At 47.5% G+C, this 22,621-nt stretch overlaps 25 non-coding genes across 25 annotated transcripts; all 25 read right to left on the reverse strand.

The window, feature by feature from the left end:
* Positions 1 to 743: 743 nt before the first annotated feature.
* Trnas-gcu lies at positions 744 to 825 on the reverse strand. The gene has a single exon. It is a non-coding gene; the product is annotated as a tRNA-Ser (tRNA).
* An 822-nt stretch (positions 826 to 1,647) lies between these two features.
* Positions 1,648 to 1,729, reverse strand: Trnas-gcu. The gene has a single exon. It is a non-coding gene; the product is annotated as a tRNA-Ser (tRNA).
* Positions 1,730 to 2,551: 822 nt separating this feature from the next.
* Positions 2,552 to 2,633, reverse strand: Trnas-gcu. Its single transcript has one exon. It is a non-coding gene; the product is annotated as a tRNA-Ser (tRNA).
* Positions 2,634 to 3,454: 821 nt separating this feature from the next.
* On the reverse strand, positions 3,455 to 3,536 carry Trnas-gcu. The gene has a single exon. It is a non-coding gene; the product is annotated as a tRNA-Ser (tRNA).
* An 822-nt stretch (positions 3,537 to 4,358) lies between these two features.
* Trnas-gcu lies at positions 4,359 to 4,440 on the reverse strand. The gene has a single exon. It is a non-coding gene; the product is annotated as a tRNA-Ser (tRNA).
* An 822-nt stretch (positions 4,441 to 5,262) lies between these two features.
* On the reverse strand, positions 5,263 to 5,344 carry Trnas-gcu. Its single transcript has one exon. It is a non-coding gene; the product is annotated as a tRNA-Ser (tRNA).
* An 822-nt stretch (positions 5,345 to 6,166) lies between these two features.
* On the reverse strand, positions 6,167 to 6,248 carry Trnas-gcu. The gene has a single exon. It is a non-coding gene; the product is annotated as a tRNA-Ser (tRNA).
* Positions 6,249 to 7,069: 821 nt separating this feature from the next.
* Trnas-gcu lies at positions 7,070 to 7,151 on the reverse strand. The gene has a single exon. It is a non-coding gene; the product is annotated as a tRNA-Ser (tRNA).
* Positions 7,152 to 7,973: 822 nt separating this feature from the next.
* Positions 7,974 to 8,055, reverse strand: Trnas-gcu. The gene has a single exon. It is a non-coding gene; the product is annotated as a tRNA-Ser (tRNA).
* Positions 8,056 to 8,877: 822 nt separating this feature from the next.
* Trnas-gcu lies at positions 8,878 to 8,959 on the reverse strand. Its single transcript has one exon. It is a non-coding gene; the product is annotated as a tRNA-Ser (tRNA).
* An 822-nt stretch (positions 8,960 to 9,781) lies between these two features.
* Positions 9,782 to 9,863, reverse strand: Trnas-gcu. Its single transcript has one exon. It is a non-coding gene; the product is annotated as a tRNA-Ser (tRNA).
* An 821-nt stretch (positions 9,864 to 10,684) lies between these two features.
* Positions 10,685 to 10,766, reverse strand: Trnas-gcu. The gene has a single exon. It is a non-coding gene; the product is annotated as a tRNA-Ser (tRNA).
* Positions 10,767 to 11,588: 822 nt separating this feature from the next.
* Positions 11,589 to 11,670, reverse strand: Trnas-gcu. Its single transcript has one exon. It is a non-coding gene; the product is annotated as a tRNA-Ser (tRNA).
* Positions 11,671 to 12,492: 822 nt separating this feature from the next.
* Positions 12,493 to 12,574, reverse strand: Trnas-gcu. The gene has a single exon. It is a non-coding gene; the product is annotated as a tRNA-Ser (tRNA).
* Positions 12,575 to 13,396: 822 nt separating this feature from the next.
* Trnas-gcu lies at positions 13,397 to 13,478 on the reverse strand. Its single transcript has one exon. It is a non-coding gene; the product is annotated as a tRNA-Ser (tRNA).
* Positions 13,479 to 14,299: 821 nt separating this feature from the next.
* Trnas-gcu lies at positions 14,300 to 14,381 on the reverse strand. The gene has a single exon. It is a non-coding gene; the product is annotated as a tRNA-Ser (tRNA).
* Positions 14,382 to 15,203: 822 nt separating this feature from the next.
* Trnas-gcu lies at positions 15,204 to 15,285 on the reverse strand. Its single transcript has one exon. It is a non-coding gene; the product is annotated as a tRNA-Ser (tRNA).
* An 821-nt stretch (positions 15,286 to 16,106) lies between these two features.
* On the reverse strand, positions 16,107 to 16,188 carry Trnas-gcu. The gene has a single exon. It is a non-coding gene; the product is annotated as a tRNA-Ser (tRNA).
* An 822-nt stretch (positions 16,189 to 17,010) lies between these two features.
* On the reverse strand, positions 17,011 to 17,092 carry Trnas-gcu. Its single transcript has one exon. It is a non-coding gene; the product is annotated as a tRNA-Ser (tRNA).
* An 822-nt stretch (positions 17,093 to 17,914) lies between these two features.
* Positions 17,915 to 17,996, reverse strand: Trnas-gcu. Its single transcript has one exon. It is a non-coding gene; the product is annotated as a tRNA-Ser (tRNA).
* Positions 17,997 to 18,818: 822 nt separating this feature from the next.
* On the reverse strand, positions 18,819 to 18,900 carry Trnas-gcu. Its single transcript has one exon. It is a non-coding gene; the product is annotated as a tRNA-Ser (tRNA).
* An 822-nt stretch (positions 18,901 to 19,722) lies between these two features.
* Trnas-gcu lies at positions 19,723 to 19,804 on the reverse strand. The gene has a single exon. It is a non-coding gene; the product is annotated as a tRNA-Ser (tRNA).
* An 821-nt stretch (positions 19,805 to 20,625) lies between these two features.
* Trnas-gcu lies at positions 20,626 to 20,707 on the reverse strand. The gene has a single exon. It is a non-coding gene; the product is annotated as a tRNA-Ser (tRNA).
* Positions 20,708 to 21,529: 822 nt separating this feature from the next.
* Positions 21,530 to 21,611, reverse strand: Trnas-gcu. The gene has a single exon. It is a non-coding gene; the product is annotated as a tRNA-Ser (tRNA).
* Positions 21,612 to 22,432: 821 nt separating this feature from the next.
* Trnas-gcu lies at positions 22,433 to 22,514 on the reverse strand. The gene has a single exon. It is a non-coding gene; the product is annotated as a tRNA-Ser (tRNA).
* Between the last annotated feature and the right edge of the window lie 107 nt (positions 22,515 to 22,621).

A 22,621-nucleotide genomic window follows, 5' to 3' on the forward strand; every position in this document is an offset into this window, starting at 1 on the left:
GCTGGTGTACACGCTGTAACGCCCTGCTGCAGTGCAGCTGACCAAGCTCCCACTCGTGAATCATTTAATGATGGCATCCGTCCACGTTGGTATCCGATCGGAGGAAAGTAGTCGGCCCACTTACTTACTGCAGAAATAAGCACCGAATCGTCGTGTAGCGTTGTCTAATGCAAATGAAAAATGTCCTGTGCATTCAGTATAACAACTACTGCAACGCCGCGATTATCTCGATTCGAAACATTTATTTGTCACCTTCGTTGACCTCATCGCTGATGTTGCTTTCAAGTTTCTTTCGAAGAGCAAACCACGTTCTTCGTAGCCGAATTGTGAGACCAGAGGCTCCTGCTGTTGGCGATGGAGCCAGGCCCTATCAGATCGCTTCCGTATACGGCGGCCGGATGGAAAGCAAACTGTCGAAAGGCGACAGTTGCGCTACGGTTGGAGGTATTATAGGCTCGATACGTTAAAATGACTGCGATAAGTAAGCACTTAAATATGAATGAGAACGCACCGTTCCCAAACACCACCATGGTGCCAAACTTCGATTCGTTTATAGATCTTGAGATGATGTTTGATTCGAAAGACGTACGCTATCGAATGTTGTGTATTTCCAATTGGTAGGCGGTTTAGTTTCGTATTTCTTACGGATGTTAACTTTCACCTACACGTTCCATTGCTACTACTGAGTGGCGTTTCGCATGTAGAAGGCGTGATCCGAAATGGGTGCTTTACGTAAAATTCTTCGACGAGGATGGGATTCGAACCCACGCGTGCAGAGCACATTGGATTAGCAGTCCAACGCCTTAACCACTCGGCCACCTCGTCTGATGCATCGGAAACTGCGTCCCTCGCTAGTCCTTACGGAAAGAAGTCGTTTGTCGATTCGAAATCGCATCGTACTGTGGCTGGTGTACACGCTGTAACGCCCTGCTGCAGTGCAGCTGACCAAGCTCCCACTCGTGAATCATTTAATGATGGCATCCGTCCACGTTGGTATCCGATCGGAGGAAAGTAGTCGGCCCACTTACTTACTGCAGAAATAAGCACCGAATCGTCGTGTAGCGTTGTCTAATGCAAATGAAAAATGTCCTGTGCATTCAGTATAACAACTACTGCAACGCCGCGATTATCTCGATTCGAAACATTTATTTGTCACCTTCGTTGACCTCATCGCTGATGTTGCTTTCAAGTTTCTTTCGAAGAGCAAACCACGTTCTTCGTAGCCGAATTGTGAGACCAGAGGCTCCTGCTGTTGGCGATGGAGCCAGGCCCTATCAGATCGCTTCCGTATACGGCGGCCGGATGGAAAGCAAACTGTCGAAAGGCGACAGTTGCGCTACGGTTGGAGGTATTATAGGCTCGATACGTTAAAATGACTGCGATAAGTAAGCACTTAAATATGAATGAGAACGCACCGTTCCCAAACACCACCATGGTGCCAAACTTCGATTCGTTTATAGATCTTGAGATGATGTTTGATTCGAAAGACGTACGCTATCGAATGTTGTGTATTTCCAATTGGTAGGCGGTTTAGTTTCGTATTTCTTACGGATGTTAACTTTCACCTACACGTTCCATTGCTACTACTGAGTGGCGTTTCGCATGTAGAAGGCGTGATCCGAAATGGGTGCTTTACGTAAAATTCTTCGACGAGGATGGGATTCGAACCCACGCGTGCAGAGCACATTGCATTAGCAGTCCAACGCCTTAACCACTCGGCCACCTCGTCTGATGCATCGGAAACTGCGTCCCTCGCTAGTCCTTACGGAAAGAAGTCGTTTGTCGATTCGAAATCGCATCGTACTGTGGCTGGTGTACACGCTGTAACGCCCTGCTGCAGTGCAGCTGACCAAGCTCCCACTCGTGAATCATTTAATGATGGCATCCGTCCACGTTGGTATCCGATCGGAGGAAAGTAGTCGGCCCACTTACTTACTGCAGAAATAAGCACCGAATCGTCGTGTAGCGTTGTCTAATGCAAATGAAAAATGTCCTGTGCATTCAGTATAACAACTACTGCAACGCCGCGATTATCTCGATTCGAAACATTTATTTGTCACCTTCGTTGACCTCATCGCTGATGTTGCTTTCAAGTTTCTTTCGAAGAGCAAACCACGTTCTTCGTAGCCGAATTGTGAGACCAGAGGCTCCTGCTGTTGGCGATGGAGCCAGGCCCTATCAGATCGCTTCCGTATACGGCGGCCGGATGGAAAGCAAACTGTCGAAAGGCGACAGTTGCGCTACGGTTGGAGGTATTATAGGCTCGATACGTTAAAATGACTGCGATAAGTAAGCACTTAAATATGAATGAGAACGCACCGTTCCCAAACACCACCATGGTGCCAAACTTCGATTCGTTTATAGATCTTGAGATGATGTTTGATTCGAAAGACGTACGCTATCGAATGTTGTGTATTTCCAATTGGTAGGCGGTTTAGTTTCGTATTTCTTACGGATGTTAACTTTCACCTACACGTTCCATTGCTACTACTGAGTGGCGTTTCGCATGTAGAAGGCGTGATCCGAAATGGGTGCTTTACGTAAAATTCTTCGACGAGGATGGGATTCGAACCCACGCGTGCAGAGCACATTGGATTAGCAGTCCAACGCCTTAACCACTCGGCCACCTCGTCTGATGCATCGGAATCTGCGTCCCTCGCTAGTCCTTACGGAAAGAAGTCGTTTGTCGATTCGAAATCGCATCGTACTGTGGCTGGTGTACACGCTGTAACGCCTGCTGCAGTGCAGCTGACCAAGCTCCCACTCGTGAATCATTTAATGATGGCATCCGTCCACGTTGGTATCCGATCGGAGGAAAGTAGTCGGCCCACTTACTTACTGCAGAAATAAGCACCGAATCGTCGTGTAGCGTTGTCTAATGCAAATGAAAAATGTCCTGTGCATTCAGTATAACAACTACTGCAACGCCGCGATTATCTCGATTCGAAACATTTATTTGTCACCTTCGTTGACCTCATCGCTGATGTTGCTTTCAAGTTTCTTTCGAAGAGCAAACCACGTTCTTCGTAGCCGAATTGTGAGACCAGAGGCTCCTGCTGTTGGCGATGGAGCCAGGCCCTATCAGATCGCTTCCGTATACGGCGGCCGGATGGAAAGCAAACTGTCGAAAGGCGACAGTTGCGCTACGGTTGGAGGTATTATAGGCTCGATACGTTAAAATGACTGCGATAAGTAAGCACTTAAATATGAATGAGAACGCACCGTTCCCAAACACCACCATGGTGCCAAACTTCGATTCGTTTATAGATCTTGAGATGATGTTTGATTCGAAAGACGTACGCTATCGAATGTTGTGTATTTCCAATTGGTAGGCGGTTTAGTTTCGTATTTCTTACGGATGTTAACTTTCACCTACACGTTCCATTGCTACTACTGAGTGGCGTTTCGCATGTAGAAGGCGTGATCCGAAATGGGTGCTTTACGTAAAATTCTTCGACGAGGATGGGATTCGAACCCACGCGTGCAGAGCACATTGGATTAGCAGTCCAACGCCTTAACCACTCGGCCACCTCGTCTGATGCATCGGAAACTGCGTCCCTCGCTAGTCCTTACGGAAAGAAGTCGTTTGTCGATTCGAAATCGCATCGTACTGTGGCTGGTGTACACGCTGTAACGCCCTGCTGCAGTGCAGCTGACCAAGCTCCCACTCGTGAATCATTTAATGATGGCATCCGTCCACGTTGGTATCCGATCGGAGGAAAGTAGTCGGCCCACTTACTTACTGCAGAAATAAGCACCGAATCGTCGTGTAGCGTTGTCTAATGCAAATGAAAAATGTCCTGTGCATTCAGTATAACAACTACTGCAACGCCGCGATTATCTCGATTCGAAACATTTATTTGTCACCTTCGTTGACCTCATCGCTGATGTTGCTTTCAAGTTTCTTTCGAAGAGCAAACCACGTTCTTCGTAGCCGAATTGTGAGACCAGAGGCTCCTGCTGTTGGCGATGGAGCCAGGCCCTATCAGATCGCTTCCGTATACGGCGGCCGGATGGAAAGCAAACTGTCGAAAGGCGACAGTTGCGCTACGGTTGGAGGTATTATAGGCTCGATACGTTAAAATGACTGCGATAAGTAAGCACTTAAATATGAATGAGAACGCACCGTTCCCAAACACCACCATGGTGCCAAACTTCGATTCGTTTATAGATCTTGAGATGATGTTTGATTCGAAAGACGTACGCTATCGAATGTTGTGTATTTCCAATTGGTAGGCGGTTTAGTTTCGTATTTCTTACGGATGTTAACTTTCACCTACACGTTCCATTGCTACTACTGAGTGGCGTTTCGCATGTAGAAGGCGTGATCCGAAATGGGTGCTTTACGTAAAATTCTTCGACGAGGATGGGATTCGAACCCACGCGTGCAGAGCACATTGGATTAGCAGTCCAACGCCTTAACCACTCGGCCACCTCGTCTGATGCATCGGAAACTGCGTCCCTCGCTAGTCCTTACGGAAAGAAGTCGTTTGTCGATTCGAAATCGCATCGTACTGTGGCTGGTGTACACGCTGTAACGCCCTGCTGCAGTGCAGCTGACCAAGCTCCCACTCGTGAATCATTTAATGATGGCATCCGTCCACGTTGGTATCCGATCGGAGGAAAGTAGTCGGCCCACTTACTTACTGCAGAAATAAGCACCGAATCGTCGTGTAGCGTTGTCTAATGCAAATGAAAAATGTCCTGTGCATTCAGTATAACAACTACTGCAACGCCGCGATTATCTCGATTCGAAACATTTATTTGTCACCTTCGTTGACCTCATCGCTGATGTTGCTTTCAAGTTTCTTTCGAAGAGCAAACCACGTTCTTCGTAGCCGAATTGTGAGACCAGAGGCTCCTGCTGTTGGCGATGGAGCCAGGCCCTATCAGATCGCTTCCGTATACGGCGGCCGGATGGAAAGCAAACTGTCGAAAGGCGACAGTTGCGCTACGGTTGGAGGTATTATAGGCTCGATACGTTAAAATGACTGCGATAAGTAAGCACTTAAATATGAATGAGAACGCACCGTTCCCAAACACCACCATGGTGCCAAACTTCGATTCGTTTATAGATCTTGAGATGATGTTTGATTCGAAAGACGTACGCTATCGAATGTTGTGTATTTCCAATTGGTAGGCGGTTTAGTTTCGTATTTCTTACGGATGTTAACTTTCACCTACACGTTCCATTGCTACTACTGAGTGGCGTTTCGCATGTAGAAGGCGTGATCCGAAATGGGTGCTTTACGTAAAATTCTTCGACGAGGATGGGATTCGAACCCACGCGTGCAGAGCACATTGCATTAGCAGTCCAACGCCTTAACCACTCGGCCACCTCGTCTGATGCATCGGAAACTGCGTCCCTCGCTAGTCCTTACGGAAAGAAGTCGTTTGTCGATTCGAAATCGCATCGTACTGTGGCTGGTGTACACGCTGTAACGCCCTGCTGCAGTGCAGCTGACCAAGCTCCCACTCGTGAATCATTTAATGATGGCATCCGTCCACGTTGGTATCCGATCGGAGGAAAGTAGTCGGCCCACTTACTTACTGCAGAAATAAGCACCGAATCGTCGTGTAGCGTTGTCTAATGCAAATGAAAAATGTCCTGTGCATTCAGTATAACAACTACTGCAACGCCGCGATTATCTCGATTCGAAACATTTATTTGTCACCTTCGTTGACCTCATCGCTGATGTTGCTTTCAAGTTTCTTTCGAAGAGCAAACCACGTTCTTCGTAGCCGAATTGTGAGACCAGAGGCTCCTGCTGTTGGCGATGGAGCCAGGCCCTATCAGATCGCTTCCGTATACGGCGGCCGGATGGAAAGCAAACTGTCGAAAGGCGACAGTTGCGCTACGGTTGGAGGTATTATAGGCTCGATACGTTAAAATGACTGCGATAAGTAAGCACTTAAATATGAATGAGAACGCACCGTTCCCAAACACCACCATGGTGCCAAACTTCGATTCGTTTATAGATCTTGAGATGATGTTTGATTCGAAAGACGTACGCTATCGAATGTTGTGTATTTCCAATTGGTAGGCGGTTTAGTTTCGTATTTCTTACGGATGTTAACTTTCACCTACACGTTCCATTGCTACTACTGAGTGGCGTTTCGCATGTAGAAGGCGTGATCCGAAATGGGTGCTTTACGTAAAATTCTTCGACGAGGATGGGATTCGAACCCACGCGTGCAGAGCACATTGGATTAGCAGTCCAACGCCTTAACCACTCGGCCACCTCGTCTGATGCATCGGAATCTGCGTCCCTCGCTAGTCCTTACGGAAAGAAGTCGTTTGTCGATTCGAAATCGCATCGTACTGTGGCTGGTGTACACGCTGTAACGCCTGCTGCAGTGCAGCTGACCAAGCTCCCACTCGTGAATCATTTAATGATGGCATCCGTCCACGTTGGTATCCGATCGGAGGAAAGTAGTCGGCCCACTTACTTACTGCAGAAATAAGCACCGAATCGTCGTGTAGCGTTGTCTAATGCAAATGAAAAATGTCCTGTGCATTCAGTATAACAACTACTGCAACGCCGCGATTATCTCGATTCGAAACATTTATTTGTCACCTTCGTTGACCTCATCGCTGATGTTGCTTTCAAGTTTCTTTCGAAGAGCAAACCACGTTCTTCGTAGCCGAATTGTGAGACCAGAGGCTCCTGCTGTTGGCGATGGAGCCAGGCCCTATCAGATCGCCTCCGTATACGGCGGCCGGATGGAAAGCAAACTGTCGAAAGGCGACAGTTGCGCTACGGTTGGAGGTATTATAGGCTCAATACGTTAAAATGACTGCGATAAGTAAGCACTTAAATATGAATGAGAACGCACCGTTCCCAAACACCACCATGGTGCCAAACTTCGATTCGTTTATAGATCTTGAGATGATGTTTGATTCGAAAGACGTACGCTATCGAATGTTGTGTATTTCCAATTGGTAGGCGGTTTAGTTTCGTATTTCTTACGGATGTTAACTTTCACCTACACGTTCCATTGCTACTACTGAGTGGCGTTTCGCATGTAGAAGGCGTGATCCGAAATGGGTGCTTTACGTAAAATTCTTCGACGAGGATGGGATTCGAACCCACGCGTGCAGAGCACATTGGATTAGCAGTCCAACGCCTTAACCACTCGGCCACCTCGTCTGATGCATCGGAATCTGCGTCCCTCGCTAGTCCTTACGGAAAGAAGTCGTTTGTCGATTCGAAATCGCATCGTACTGTGGCTGGTGTACACGCTGTAACGCCCTGCTGCAGTGCAGCTGACCAAGCTCCCACTCGTGAATCATTTAATGATGGCATCCGTCCACGTTGGTATCCGATCGGAGGAAAGTAGTCGGCCCACTTACTTACTGCAGAAATAAGCACCGAATCGTCGTGTAGCGTTGTCTAATGCAAATGAAAAATGTCCTGTGCATTCAGTATAACAACTACTGCAACGCCGCGATTATCTCGATTCGAAACATTTATTTGTCACCTTCGTTGACCTCATAGCTGATGTTGCTTTCAAGTTTCTTTCGAAGAGCAAACCACGTTCTTCGTAGCCGAATTGTGAGACCAGAGGTTCCTGCTGTTGGTGATGGAGCCAGGCCCTATCAGATCGCTTCCGTATACGGCGGCCGGATGGAAAGCAAACTGTCGAAAGGCGACAGTTGCGCTACGGTTGGAGGTATTATAGGCTCGATACGTTAAAATGACTGCGATAAGTAAGCACTTAAATATGAATGAGAACGCACCGTTCCCAAACACCACCATGGTGCCAAACTTCGATTCGTTTATAGATCTTGAGATGATGTTTGATTCGAAAGACGTACGCTATCGAATGTTGTGTATTTCCAATTGGTAGGCGGTTTAGTTTCGTATTTCTTACGGATGTTAACTTTCACCTACACGTTCCATTGCTACTACTGAGTGGCGTTTCGCATGTAGAAGGCGTGATCCGAAATGGGTGCTTTACGTAAAATTCTTCGACGAGGATGGGATTCGAACCCACGCGTGCAGAGCACATTGCATTAGCAGTCCAACGCCTTAACCACTCGGCCACCTCGTCTGATGCATCGGAAACTGCGTCCCTCGCTAGTCCTTACGGAAAGAAGTCGTTTGTCGATTCGAAATCGCATCGTACTGTGGCTGGTGTACACGCTGTAACGCCCTGCTGCAGTGCAGCTGACCAAGCTCCCACTCGTGAATCATTTAATGATGGCATCCGTCCACGTTGGTATCCGATCGGAGGAAAGTAGTCGGCCCACTTACTTACTGCAGAAATAAGCACCGAATCGTCGTGTAGCGTTGTCTAATGCAAATGAAAAATGTCCTGTGCATTCAGTATAACAACTACTGCAACGCCGCGATTATCTCGATTCGAAACATTTATTTGTCACCTTCGTTGACCTCATCGCTGATGTTGCTTTCAAGTTTCTTTCGAAGAGCAAACCACGTTCTTCGTAGCCGAATTGTGAGACCAGAGGCTCCTGCTGTTGGCGATGGAGCCAGGCCCTATCAGATCGCTTCCGTATACGGCGGCCGGATGGAAAGCAAACTGTCGAAAGGCGACAGTTGCGCTACGGTTGGAGGTATTATAGGCTCGATACGTTAAAATGACTGCGATAAGTAAGCACTTAAATATGAATGAGAACGCACCGTTCCCAAACACCACCATGGTGCCAAACTTCGATTCGTTTATAGATCTTGAGATGATGTTTGATTCGAAAGACGTACGCTATCGAATGTTGTGTATTTCCAATTGGTAGGCGGTTTAGTTTCGTATTTCTTACGGATGTTAACTTTCACCTACACGTTCCATTGCTACTACTGAGTGGCGTTTCGCATGTAGAAGGCGTGATCCGAAATGGGTGCTTTACGTAAAATTCTTCGACGAGGATGGGATTCGAACCCACGCGTGCAGAGCACATTGCATTAGCAGTCCAACGCCTTAACCACTCGGCCACCTCGTCTGATGCATCGGAAACTGCGTCCCTCGCTAGTCCTTACGGAAAGAAGTCGTTTGTCGATTCGAAATCGCATCGTACTGTGGCTGGTGTACACGCTGTAACGCCCTGCTGCAGTGCAGCTGACCAAGCTCCCACTCGTGAATCATTTAATGATGGCATCCGTCCACGTTGGTATCCGATCGGAGGAAAGTAGTCGGCCCACTTACTTACTGCAGAAATAAGCACCGAATCGTCGTGTAGCGTTGTCTAATGCAAATGAAAAATGTCCTGTGCATTCAGTATAACAACTACTGCAACGCCGCGATTATCTCGATTCGAAACATTTATTTGTCACCTTCGTTGACCTCATCGCTGATGTTGCTTTCAAGTTTCTTTCGAAGAGCAAACCACGTTCTTCGTAGCCGAATTGTGAGACCAGAGGCTCCTGCTGTTGGCGATGGAGCCAGGCCCTATCAGATCGCTTCCGTATACGGCGGCCGGATGGAAAGCAAACTGTCGAAAGGCGACAGTTGCGCTACGGTTGGAGGTATTATAGGCTCGATACGTTAAAATGACTGCGATAAGTAAGCACTTAAATATGAATGAGAACGCACCGTTCCCAAACACCACCATGGTGCCAAACTTCGATTCGTTTATAGATCTTGAGATGATGTTTGATTCGAAAGACGTACGCTATCGAATGTTGTGTATTTCCAATTGGTAGGCGGTTTAGTTTCGTATTTCTTACGGATGTTAACTTTCACCTACACGTTCCATTGCTACTACTGAGTGGCGTTTCGCATGTAGAAGGCGTGATCCGAAATGGGTGCTTTACGTAAAATTCTTCGACGAGGATGGGATTCGAACCCACGCGTGCAGAGCACATTGGATTAGCAGTCCAACGCCTTAACCACTCGGCCACCTCGTCTGATGCATCGGAATCTGCGTCCCTCGCTAGTCCTTACGGAAAGAAGTCGTTTGTCGATTCGAAATCGCATCGTACTGTGGCTGGTGTACACGCTGTAACGCCTGCTGCAGTGCAGCTGACCAAGCTCCCACTCGTGAATCATTTAATGATGGCATCCGTCCACGTTGGTATCCGATCGGAGGAAAGTAGTCGGCCCACTTACTTACTGCAGAAATAAGCACCGAATCGTCGTGTAGCGTTGTCTAATGCAAATGAAAAATGTCCTGTGCATTCAGTATAACAACTACTGCAACGCCGCGATTATCTCGATTCGAAACATTTATTTGTCACCTTCGTTGACCTCATCGCTGATGTTGCTTTCAAGTTTCTTTCGAAGAGCAAACCACGTTCTTCGTAGCCGAATTGTGAGACCAGAGGCTCCTGCTGTTGGCGATGGAGCCAGGCCCTATCAGATCGCTTCCGTATACGGCGGCCGGATGGAAAGCAAACTGTCGAAAGGCGACAGTTGCGCTACGGTTGGAGGTATTATAGGCTCAATACGTTAAAATGACTGCGATAAGTAAGCACTTAAATATGAATGAGAACGCACCGTTCCCAAACACCACCATGGTGCCAAACTTCGATTCGTTTATAGATCTTGAGATGATGTTTGATTCGAAAGACGTACGCTATCGAATGTTGTGTATTTCCAATTGGTAGGCGGTTTAGTTTCGTATTTCTTACGGATGTTAACTTTCACCTACACGTTCCATTGCTACTACTGAGTGGCGTTTCGCATGTAGAAGGCGTGATCCGAAATGGGTGCTTTACGTAAAATTCTTCGACGAGGATGGGATTCGAACCCACGCGTGCAGAGCACATTGGATTAGCAGTCCAACGCCTTAACCACTCGGCCACCTCGTCTGATGCATCGGAATCTGCGTCCCTCGCTAGTCCTTACGGAAAGAAGTCGTTTGTCGATTCGAAATCGCATCGTACTGTGGCTGGTGTACACGCTGTAACGCCCTGCTGCAGTGCAGCTGACCAAGCTCCCACTCGTGAATCATTTAATGATGGCATCCGTCCACGTTGGTATCCGATCGGAGGAAAGTAGTCGGCCCACTTACTTACTGCAGAAATAAGCACCGAATCGTCGTGTAGCGTTGTCTAATGCAAATGAAAAATGTCCTGTGCATTCAGTATAACAACTACTGCAACGCCGCGATTATCTCGATTCGAAACATTTATTTGTCACCTTCGTTGACCTCATCGCTGATGTTGCTTTCAAGTTTCTTTCGAAGAGCAAACCACGTTCTTCGTAGCCGAATTGTGAGACCAGAGGCTCCTGCTGTTGGCGATGGAGCCAGGCCCTATCAGATCGCTTCCGTATACGGCGGCCGGATGGAAAGCAAACTGTCGAAAGGCGACAGTTGCGCTACGGTTGGAGGTATTATAGGCTCAATACGTTAAAATGACTGCGATAAGTAAGCACTTAAATATGAATGAGAACGCACCGTTCCCAAACACCACCATGGTGCCAAACTTCGATTCGTTTATAGATCTTGAGATGATGTTTGATTCGAAAGACGTACGCTATCGAATGTTGTGTATTTCCAATTGGTAGGCGGTTTAGTTTCGTATTTCTTACGGATGTTAACTTTCACCTACACGTTCCATTGCTACTACTGAGTGGCGTTTCGCATGTAGAAGGCGTGATCCGAAATGGGTGCTTTACGTAAAATTCTTCGACGAGGATGGGATTCGAACCCACGCGTGCAGAGCACATTGGATTAGCAGTCCAACGCCTTAACCACTCGGCCACCTCGTCTGATGCATCGGAATCTGCGTCCCTCGCTAGTCCTTACGGAAAGAAGTCGTTTGTCGATTCGAAATCGCATCGTACTGTGGCTGGTGTACACGCTGTAACGCCCTGCTGCAGTGCAGCTGACCAAGCTCCCACTCGTGAATCATTTAATGATGGCATCCGTCCACGTTGGTATCCGATCGGAGGAAAGTAGTCGGCCCACTTACTTACTGCAGAAATAAGCACCGAATCGTCGTGTAGCGTTGTCTAATGCAAATGAAAAATGTCCTGTGCATTCAGTATAACAACTACTGCAACGCCGCGATTATCTCGATTCGAAACATTTATTTGTCACCTTCGTTGACCTCATAGCTGATGTTGCTTTCAAGTTTCTTTCGAAGAGCAAACCACGTTCTTCGTAGCCGAATTGTGAGACCAGAGGTTCCTGCTGTTGGTGATGGAGCCAGGCCCTATCAGATCGCTTCCGTATACGGCGGCCGGATGGAAAGCAAACTGTCGAAAGGCGACAGTTGCGCTACGGTTGGAGGTATTATAGGCTCGATACGTTAAAATGACTGCGATAAGTACGCACTTAAATATGAATGAGAACGCACCGTTCCCAAACACCACCATGGTGCCAAACTTCGATTCGTTTATAGATCTTGAGATGATGTTTGATTCGAAAGACGTACGCTATCGAATGTTGTGTATTTCCAATTGGTAGGCGGTTTAGTTTCGTATTTCTTACGGATGTTAACTTTCACCTACACGTTCCATTGCTACTACTGAGTGGCGTTTCGCATGTAGAAGGCGTGATCCGAAATGGGTGCTTTACGTAAAATTCTTCGACGAGGATGGGATTCGAACCCACGCGTGCAGAGCACATTGCATTAGCAGTCCAACGCCTTAACCACTCGGCCACCTCGTCTGATGCATCGGAAACTGCGTCCCTCGCTAGTCCTTACGGAAAGAAGTCGTTTGTCGATTCGAAATCGCATCGTACTGTGGCTGGTGTACACGCTGTAACGCCCTGCTGCAGTGCAGCTGACCAAGCTCCCACTCGTGAATCATTTAATGATGGCATCCGTCCACGTTGGTATCCGATCGGAGGAAAGTAGTCGGCCCACTTACTTACTGCAGAAATAAGCACCGAATCGTCGTGTAGCGTTGTCTAATGCAAATGAAAAATGTCCTGTGCATTCAGTATAACAACTACTGCAACGCCGCGATTATCTCGATTCGAAACATTTATTTGTCACCTTCGTTGACCTCATCGCTGATGTTGCTTTCAAGTTTCTTTCGAAGAGCAAACCACGTTCTTCGTAGCCGAATTGTGAGACCAGAGGCTCCTGCTGTTGGCGATGGAGCCAGGCCCTATCAGATCGCTTCCGTATACGGCGGCCGGATGGAAAGCAAACTGTCGAAAGGCGACAGTTGCGCTACGGTTGGAGGTATTATAGGCTCGATACGTTAAAATGACTGCGATAAGTAAGCACTTAAATATGAATGAGAACGCACCGTTCCCAAACACCACCATGGTGCCAAACTTCGATTCGTTTATAGATCTTGAGATGATGTTTGATTCGAAAGACGTACGCTATCGAATGTTGTGTATTTCCAATTGGTAGGCGGTTTAGTTTCGTATTTCTTACGGATGTTAACTTTCACCTACACGTTCCATTGCTACTACTGAGTGGCGTTTCGCATGTAGAAGGCGTGATCCGAAATGGGTGCTTTACGTAAAATTCTTCGACGAGGATGGGATTCGAACCCACGCGTGCAGAGCACATTGGATTAGCAGTCCAACGCCTTAACCACTCGGCCACCTCGTCTGATGCATCGGAATCTGCGTCCCTCGCTAGTCCTTACGGAAAGAAGTCGTTTGTCGATTCGAAATCGCATCGTACTGTGGCTGGTGTACACGCTGTAACGCCTGCTGCAGTGCAGCTGACCAAGCTCCCACTCGTGAATCATTTAATGATGGCATCCGTCCACGTTGGTATCCGATCGGAGGAAAGTAGTCGGCCCACTTACTTACTGCAGAAATAAGCACCGAATCGTCGTGTAGCGTTGTCTAATGCAAATGAAAAATGTCCTGTGCATTCAGTATAACAACTACTGCAACGCCGCGATTATCTCGATTCGAAACATTTATTTGTCACCTTCGTTGACCTCATCGCTGATGTTGCTTTCAAGTTTCTTTCGAAGAGCAAACCACGTTCTTCGTAGCCGAATTGTGAGACCAGAGGCTCCTGCTGTTGGCGATGGAGCCAGGCCCTATCAGATCGCTTCCGTATACGGCGGCCGGATGGAAAGCAAACTGTCGAAAGGCGACAGTTGCGCTACGGTTGGAGGTATTATAGGCTCAATACGTTAAAATGACTGCGATAAGTAAGCACTTAAATATGAATGAGAACGCACCGTTCCCAAACACCACCATGGTGCCAAACTTCGATTCGTTTATAGATCTTGAGATGATGTTTGATTCGAAAGACGTACGCTATCGAATGTTGTGTATTTCCAATTGGTAGGCGGTTTAGTTTCGTATTTCTTACGGATGTTAACTTTCACCTACACGTTCCATTGCTACTACTGAGTGGCGTTTCGCATGTAGAAGGCGTGATCCGAAATGGGTGCTTTACGTAAAATTCTTCGACGAGGATGGGATTCGAACCCACGCGTGCAGAGCACATTGGATTAGCAGTCCAACGCCTTAACCACTCGGCCACCTCGTCTGATGCATCGGAATCTGCGTCCCTCGCTAGTCCTTACGGAAAGAAGTCGTTTGTCGATTCGAAATCGCATCGTACTGTGGCTGGTGTACACGCTGTAACGCCCTGCTGCAGTGCAGCTGACCAAGCTCCCACTCGTGAATCATTTAATGATGGCATCCGTCCACGTTGGTATCCGATCGGAGGAAAGTAGTCGGCCCACTTACTTACTGCAGAAATAAGCACCGAATCGTCGTGTAGCGTTGTCTAATGCAAATGAAAAATGTCCTGTGCATTCAGTATAACAACTACTGCAACGCCGCGATTATCTCGATTCGAAACATTTATTTGTCACCTTCGTTGACCTCATCGCTGATGTTGCTTTCAAGTTTCTTTCGAAGAGCAAACCACGTTCTTCGTAGCCGAATTGTGAGACCAGAGGCTCCTGCTGTTGGCGATGGAGCCAGGCCCTATCAGATCGCTTCCGTATACGGCGGCCGGATGGAAAGCAAACTGTCGAAAGGCGACAGTTGCGCTACGGTTGGAGGTATTATAGGCTCGATACGTTAAAATGACTGCGATAAGTAAGCACTTAAATATGAATGAGAACGCACCGTTCCCAAACACCACCATGGTGCCAAACTTCGATTCGTTTATAGATCTTGAGATGATGTTTGATTCGAAAGACGTACGCTATCGAATGTTGTGTATTTCCAATTGGTAGGCGGTTTAGTTTCGTATTTCTTACGGATGTTAACTTTCACCTACACGTTCCATTGCTACTACTGAGTGGCGTTTCGCATGTAGAAGGCGTGATCCGAAATGGGTGCTTTACGTAAAATTCTTCGACGAGGATGGGATTCGAACCCACGCGTGCAGAGCACATTGGATTAGCAGTCCAACGCCTTAACCACTCGGCCACCTCGTCTGATGCATCGGAATCTGCGTCCCTCGCTAGTCCTTACGGAAAGAAGTCGTTTGTCGATTCGAAATCGCATCGTACTGTGGCTGGTGTACACGCTGTAACGCCTGCTGCAGTGCAGCTGACCAAGCTCCCACTCGTGAATCATTTAATGATGGCATCCGTCCACGTTGGTATCCGATCGGAGGAAAGTAGTCGGCCCACTTACTTACTGCAGAAATAAGCACCGAATCGTCGTGTAGCGTTGTCTAATGCAAATGAAAAATGTCCTGTGCATTCAGTATAACAACTACTGCAACGCCGCGATTATCTCGATTCGAAACATTTATTTGTCACCTTCGTTGACCTCATCGCTGATGTTGCTTTCAAGTTTCTTTCGAAGAGCAAACCACGTTCTTCGTAGCCGAATTGTGAGACCAGAGGCTCCTGCTGTTGGCGATGGAGCCAGGCCCTATCAGATCGCTTCCGTATACGGCGGCCGGATGGAAAGCAAACTGTCGAAAGGCGACAGTTGCGCTACGGTTGGAGGTATTATAGGCTCAATACGTTAAAATGACTGCGATAAGTAAGCACTTAAATATGAATGAGAACGCACCGTTCCCAAACACCACCATGGTGCCAAACTTCGATTCGTTTATAGATCTTGAGATGATGTTTGATTCGAAAGACGTACGCTATCGAATGTTGTGTATTTCCAATTGGTAGGCGGTTTAGTTTCGTATTTCTTACGGATGTTAACTTTCACCTACACGTTCCATTGCTACTACTGAGTGGCGTTTCGCATGTAGAAGGCGTGATCCGAAATGGGTGCTTTACGTAAAATTCTTCGACGAGGATGGGATTCGAACCCACGCGTGCAGAGCACATTGGATTAGCAGTCCAACGCCTTAACCACTCGGCCACCTCGTCTGATGCATCGGAATCTGCGTCCCTCGCTAGTCCTTACGGAAAGAAGTCGTTTGTCGATTCGAAATCGCATCGTACTGTGGCTGGTGTACACGCTGTAACGCCCTGCTGCAGTGCAGCTGACCAAGCTCCCACTCGTGAATCATTTAATGATGGCATCCGTCCACGTTGGTATCCGATCGGAGGAAAGTAGTCGGCCCACTTACTTACTGCAGAAATAAGCACCGAATCGTCGTGTAGCGTTGTCTAATGCAAATGAAAAATGTCCTGTGCATTCAGTATAACAACTACTGCAACGCCGCGATTATCTCGATTCGAAACATTTATTTGTCACCTTCGTTGACCTCATAGCTGATGTTGCTTTCAAGTTTCTTTCGAAGAGCAAACCACGTTCTTCGTAGCCGAATTGTGAGACCAGAGGTTCCTGCTGTTGGTGATGGAGCCAGGCCCTATCAGATCGCTTCCGTATACGGCGGCCGGATGGAAAGCAAACTGTCGAAAGGCGACAGTTGCGCTACGGTTGGAGGTATTATAGGCTCGATACGTTAAAATGACTGCGATAAGTAAGCACTTAAATATGAATGAGAACGCACCGTTCCCAAACACCACCATGGTGCCAAACTTCGATTCGTTTATAGATCTTGAGATGATGTTTGATTCGAAAGACGTACGCTATCGAATGTTGTGTATTTCCAATTGGTAGGCGGTTTAGTTTCGTATTTCTTACGGATGTTAACTTTCACCTACACGTTCCATTGCTACTACTGAGTGGCGTTTCGCATGTAGAAGGCGTGATCCGAAATGGGTGCTTTACGTAAAATTCTTCGACGAGGATGGGATTCGAACCCACGCGTGCAGAGCACATTGCATTAGCAGTCCAACGCCTTAACCACTCGGCCACCTCGTCTGATGCATCGGAAACTGCGTCCCTCGCTAGTCCTTACGGAAAGAAGTCGTTTGTCGATTCGAAATCGCATCGTACTGTGGCTGGTGTACACGCTGTAACGCCCTGCTGCAGTGCAGCTGACCAAGCTCCCACTCGTGAATCATTTAATGATGGCATCCGTCCACGTTGGTATCCGATCGGAGGAAAGTAGTCGGCCCACTTACTTACTGCAGAAATAAGCACCGAATCGTCGTGTAGCGTTGTCTAATGCAAATGAAAAATGTCCTGTGCATTCAGTATAACAACTACTGCAACGCCGCGATTATCTCGATTCGAAACATTTATTTGTCACCTTCGTTGACCTCATCGCTGATGTTGCTTTCAAGTTTCTTTCGAAGAGCAAACCACGTTCTTCGTAGCCGAATTGTGAGACCAGAGGCTCCTGCTGTTGGCGATGGAGCCAGGCCCTATCAGATCGCTTCCGTATACGGCGGCCGGATGGAAAGCAAACTGTCGAAAGGCGACAGTTGCGCTACGGTTGGAGGTATTATAGGCTCAATACGTTAAAATGACTGCGATAAGTAAGCACTTAAATATGAATGAGAACGCACCGTTCCCAAACACCACCATGGTGCCAAACTTCGATTCGTTTATAGATCTTGAGATGATGTTTGATTCGAAAGACGTACGCTATCGAATGTTGTGTATTTCCAATTGGTAGGCGGTTTAGTTTCGTATTTCTTACGGATGTTAACTTTCACCTACACGTTCCATTGCTACTACTGAGTGGCGTTTCGCATGTAGAAGGCGTGATCCGAAATGGGTGCTTTACGTAAAATTCTTCGACGAGGATGGGATTCGAACCCACGCGTGCAGAGCACATTGGATTAGCAGTCCAACGCCTTAACCACTCGGCCACCTCGTCTGATGCATCGGAATCTGCGTCCCTCGCTAGTCCTTACGGAAAGAAGTCGTTTGTCGATTCGAAATCGCATCGTACTGTGGCTGGTGTACACGCTGTAACGCCCTGCTGCAGTGCAGCTGACCAAGCTCCCACTCGTGAATCATTTAATGATGGCATCCGTCCACGTTGGTATCCGATCGGAGGAAAGTAGTCGGCCCACTTACTTACTGCAGAAATAAGCACCGAATCGTCGTGTAGCGTTGTCTAATGCAAATGAAAAATGTCCTGTGCATTCAGTATAACAACTACTGCAACGCCGCGATTATCTCGATTCGAAACATTTATTTGTCACCTTCGTTGACCTCATAGCTGATGTTGCTTTCAAGTTTCTTTCGAAGAGCAAACCACGTTCTTCGTAGCCGAATTGTGAGACCAGAGGTTCCTGCTGTTGGTGATGGAGCCAGGCCCTATCAGATCGCTTCCGTATACGGCGGCCGGATGGAAAGCAAACTGTCGAAAGGCGACAGTTGCGCTACGGTTGGAGGTATTATAGGCTCGATACGTTAAAATGACTGCGATAAGTAAGCACTTAAATATGAATGAGAACGCACCGTTCCCAAACACCACCATGGTGCCAAACTTCGATTCGTTTATAGATCTTGAGATGATGTTTGATTCGAAAGACGTACGCTATCGAATGTTGTGTATTTCCAATTGGTAGGCGGTTTAGTTTCGTATTTCTTACGGATGTTAACTTTCACCTACACGTTCCATTGCTACTACTGAGTGGCGTTTCGCATGTAGAAGGCGTGATCCGAAATGGGTGCTTTACGTAAAATTCTTCGACGAGGATGGGATTCGAACCCACGCGTGCAGAGCACATTGCATTAGCAGTCCAACGCCTTAACCACTCGGCCACCTCGTCTGATGCATCGGAAACTGCGTCCCTCGCTAGTCCTTACGGAAAGAAGTCGTTTGTCGATTCGAAATCGCATCGTACTGTGGCTGGTGTACACGCTGTAACGCCCTGCTGCAGTGCAGCTGACCAAGCTCCCACTCGTGAATCATTTAATGATGGCATCCGTCCACGTTGGTATCCGATCGGAGGAAAGTAGTCGGCCCACTTACTTACTGCAGAAATAAGCACCGAATCGTCGTGTAGCGTTGTCTAATGCAAATGAAAAATGTCCTGTGCATTCAGTATAACAACTACTGCAACGCCGCGATTATCTCGATTCGAAACATTTATTTGTCACCTTCGTTGACCTCATCGCTGATGTAGCTTTCAAGTTTCTTTCGAAGAGCAAACCACGTTCTTCGTAGCCGAATTGTGAGACCAGAGGCTCCTGCTGTTGGCGATGGAGCCAGGCCCTATCAGATCGCTTCCGTATACGGCGGCCGGATGGAAAGCAAACTGTCGAAAGGCGACAGTTGCGCTACGGTTGGAGGTATTATAGGCTCGATACGTTAAAATGACTGCGATAAGTAAGCACTTAAATATGAATGAGAACGCACCGTTCCCAAACACCACCATGGTGCCAAACTTCGATTCGTTTATAGATCTTGAGATGATGTTTGATTCGAAAGACGTACGCTATCGAATGTTGTGTATTTCCAATTGGTAGGCGGTTTAGTTTCGTATTTCTTACGGATGTTAACTTTCACCTACACGTTCCATTGCTACTACTGAGTGGCGTTTCGCATGTAGAAGGCGTGATCCGAAATGGGTGCTTTACGTAAAATTCTTCGACGAGGATGGGATTCGAACCCACGCGTGCAGAGCACATTGGATTAGCAGTCCAACGCCTTAACCACTCGGCCACCTCGTCTGATGCATCGGAATCTGCGTCCCTCGCTAGTCCTTACGGAAAGAAGTCGTTTGTCGATTCGAAATCGCATCGTACTGTGGCTGGTGTACACGCTGTAACGCCTGCTGCAGTGCAGCTGACCAAGCTCCCACTCGTGAATCATTTAATGATGGCATCCGTCCACGTTGGTATCCGATCGGAGGAAAGTAGTCGGCCCACTTACTTACTGCAGAAATAAGCACCGAATCGTCGTGTAGCGTTGTCTAATGCAAATGAAAAATGTCCTGTGCATTCAGTATAACAACTACTGCAACGCCGCGATTATCTCGATTCGAAACATTTATTTGTCACCTTCGTTGACCTCATCGCTGATGTTGCTTTCAAGTTTCTTTCGAAGAGCAAACCACGTTCTTCGTAGCCGAATTGTGAGACCAGAGGCTCCTGCTGTTGGCGATGGAGCCAGGCCCTATCAGATCGCTTCCGTATACGGCGGCCGGATGGAAAGCAAACTGTCGAAAGGCGACAGTTGCGCTACGGTTGGAGGTATTATAGGCTCGATACGTTAAAATGACTGCGATAAGTAAGCACTTAAATATGAATGAGAACGCACCGTTCCCAAACACCACCATGGTGCCAAACTTCGATTCGTTTATAGATCTTGAGATGATGTTTGATTCGAAAGACGTACGCTATCGAATGTTGTGTATTTCCAATTGGTAGGCGGTTTAGTTTCGTATTTCTTACGGATGTTAACTTTCACCTACACGTTCCATTGCTACTACTGAGTGGCGTTTCGCATGTAGAAGGCGTGATCCGAAATGGGTGCTTTACGTAAAATTCTTCGACGAGGATGGGATTCGAACCCACGCGTGCAGAGCACATTGCATTAGCAGTCCAACGCCTTAACCACTCGGCCACCTCGTCTGATGCATCGGAAACTGCGTCCCTCGCTAGTCCTTACGGAAAGAAGTCGTTTGTCGATTCGAAATCGCATCGTACTGTGGCTGGTGTACACGCTGTAACGCCCTGCTGCAGTGCAGCTGACCAAGCTCCCACTCGTGAATCATTTAATGATGGCATCCGTCCACGTTGGTATCCGATCGGAGGAAAGTAGTCGGCCCACTTACTTACTGCAGAAATAAGCACCGAATCGTCGTGTAGCGTTGTCTAATGCAAATGAAAAATGTCCTGTGCATTCAGTATAACAACTACTGCAACGCCGCGATTATCTCGATTCGAAACATTTATTTGTCACCTTCGTTGACCTCATCGCTGATGTAGCTTTCAAGTTTCTTTCGAAGAGCAAACCACGTTCTTCGTAGCCGAATTGTGAGACCAGAGGCTCCTGCTGTTGGCGATGGAGCCAGGCCCTATCAGATCGCTTCCGTATACGGCGGCCGGATGGAAAGCAAACTGTCGAAAGGCGACAGTTGCGCTACGGTTGGAGGTATTATAGGCTCGATACGTTAAAATGACTGCGATAAGTAAGCACTTAAATATGAATGAGAACGCACCGTTCCCAAACACCACCATGGTGCCAAACTTCGATTCGTTTATAGATCTTGAGATGATGTTTGATTCGAAAGACGTACGCTATCGAATGTTGTGTATTTCCAATTGGTAGGCGGTTTAGTTTCGTATTTCTTACGGATGTTAACTTTCACCTACACGTTCCATTGCTACTACTGAGTGGCGTTTCGCATGTAGAAGGCGTGATCCGAAATGGGTGCTTTACGTAAAATTCTTCGACGAGGATGGGATTCGAACCCACGCGTGCAGAGCACATTGGATTAGCAGTCCAACGCCTTAACCACTCGGCCACCTCGTCTGATGCATCGGAATCTGCGTCCCTCGCTAGTCCTTACGGAAAGAAGTCGTTTGTCGATTCGAAATCGCATCGTACTGTGGCTGGTGTACACGCTGTAACGCCTGCTGCAGTGCAGCTGACCAAGCTCCCACTCGTGAATCATTTAATGATGGCATCCGTCCACGTTGGTATCCGATCGGAGGAAAGTAGTCGGCCCACTTACTTACTGCAGAAATAAGCACCGAATCGTCGTGTAGCGTTGTCTAATGCAAATGAAAAATGTCCTGTGCATTCAGTATAACAACTACTGCAACGCCGCGATTATCTCGATTCGAAACATTTATTTGTCACCTTCGTTGACCTCATCGCTGATGTTGCTTTCAAGTTTCTTTCGAAGAGCAAACCACGTTCTTCGTAGCCGAATTGTGAGACCAGAGGCTCCTGCTGTTGGCGATGGAGCCAGGCCCTATCAGATCGCTTCCGTATACGGCGGCCGGATGGAAAGCAAACTGTCGAAAGGCGACAGTTGCGCTACGGTTGGAGGTATTATAGGCTCAATACGTTAAAATGACTGCGATAAGTAAGCACTTAAATATGAATGAGAACGCACCGTTCCCAAACACCACCATGGTGCCAAACTTCGATTCGTTTATAGATCTTGAGATGATGTTTGATTCGAAAGACGTACGCTATCGAATGTTGTGTATTTCCAATTGGTAGGCGGTTTAGTTTCGTATTTCTTACGGATGTTAACTTTCACCTACACGTTCCATTGCTACTACTGAGTGGCGTTTCGCATGTAGAAGGCGTGATCCGAAATGGGTGCTTTACGTAAAATTCTTCGACGAGGATGGGATTCGAACCCACGCGTGCAGAGCACATTGGATTAGCAGTCCAACGCCTTAACCACTCGGCCACCTCGTCTGATGCATCGGAATCTGCGTCCCTCGCTAGTCCTTACGGAAAGAAGTCGTTTGTCGATTCGAAATCGCATCGTACTGTGGCTGGTGTACACGCTGTAACGCCCTGCT

This window comes from Schistocerca piceifrons, chromosome 2 (assembly GCF_021461385.2).
Source record: "Schistocerca piceifrons isolate TAMUIC-IGC-003096 chromosome 2, iqSchPice1.1, whole genome shotgun sequence".
NCBI classification, from domain to species: Eukaryota; Metazoa; Arthropoda; class Insecta; order Orthoptera; family Acrididae; genus Schistocerca; species Schistocerca piceifrons.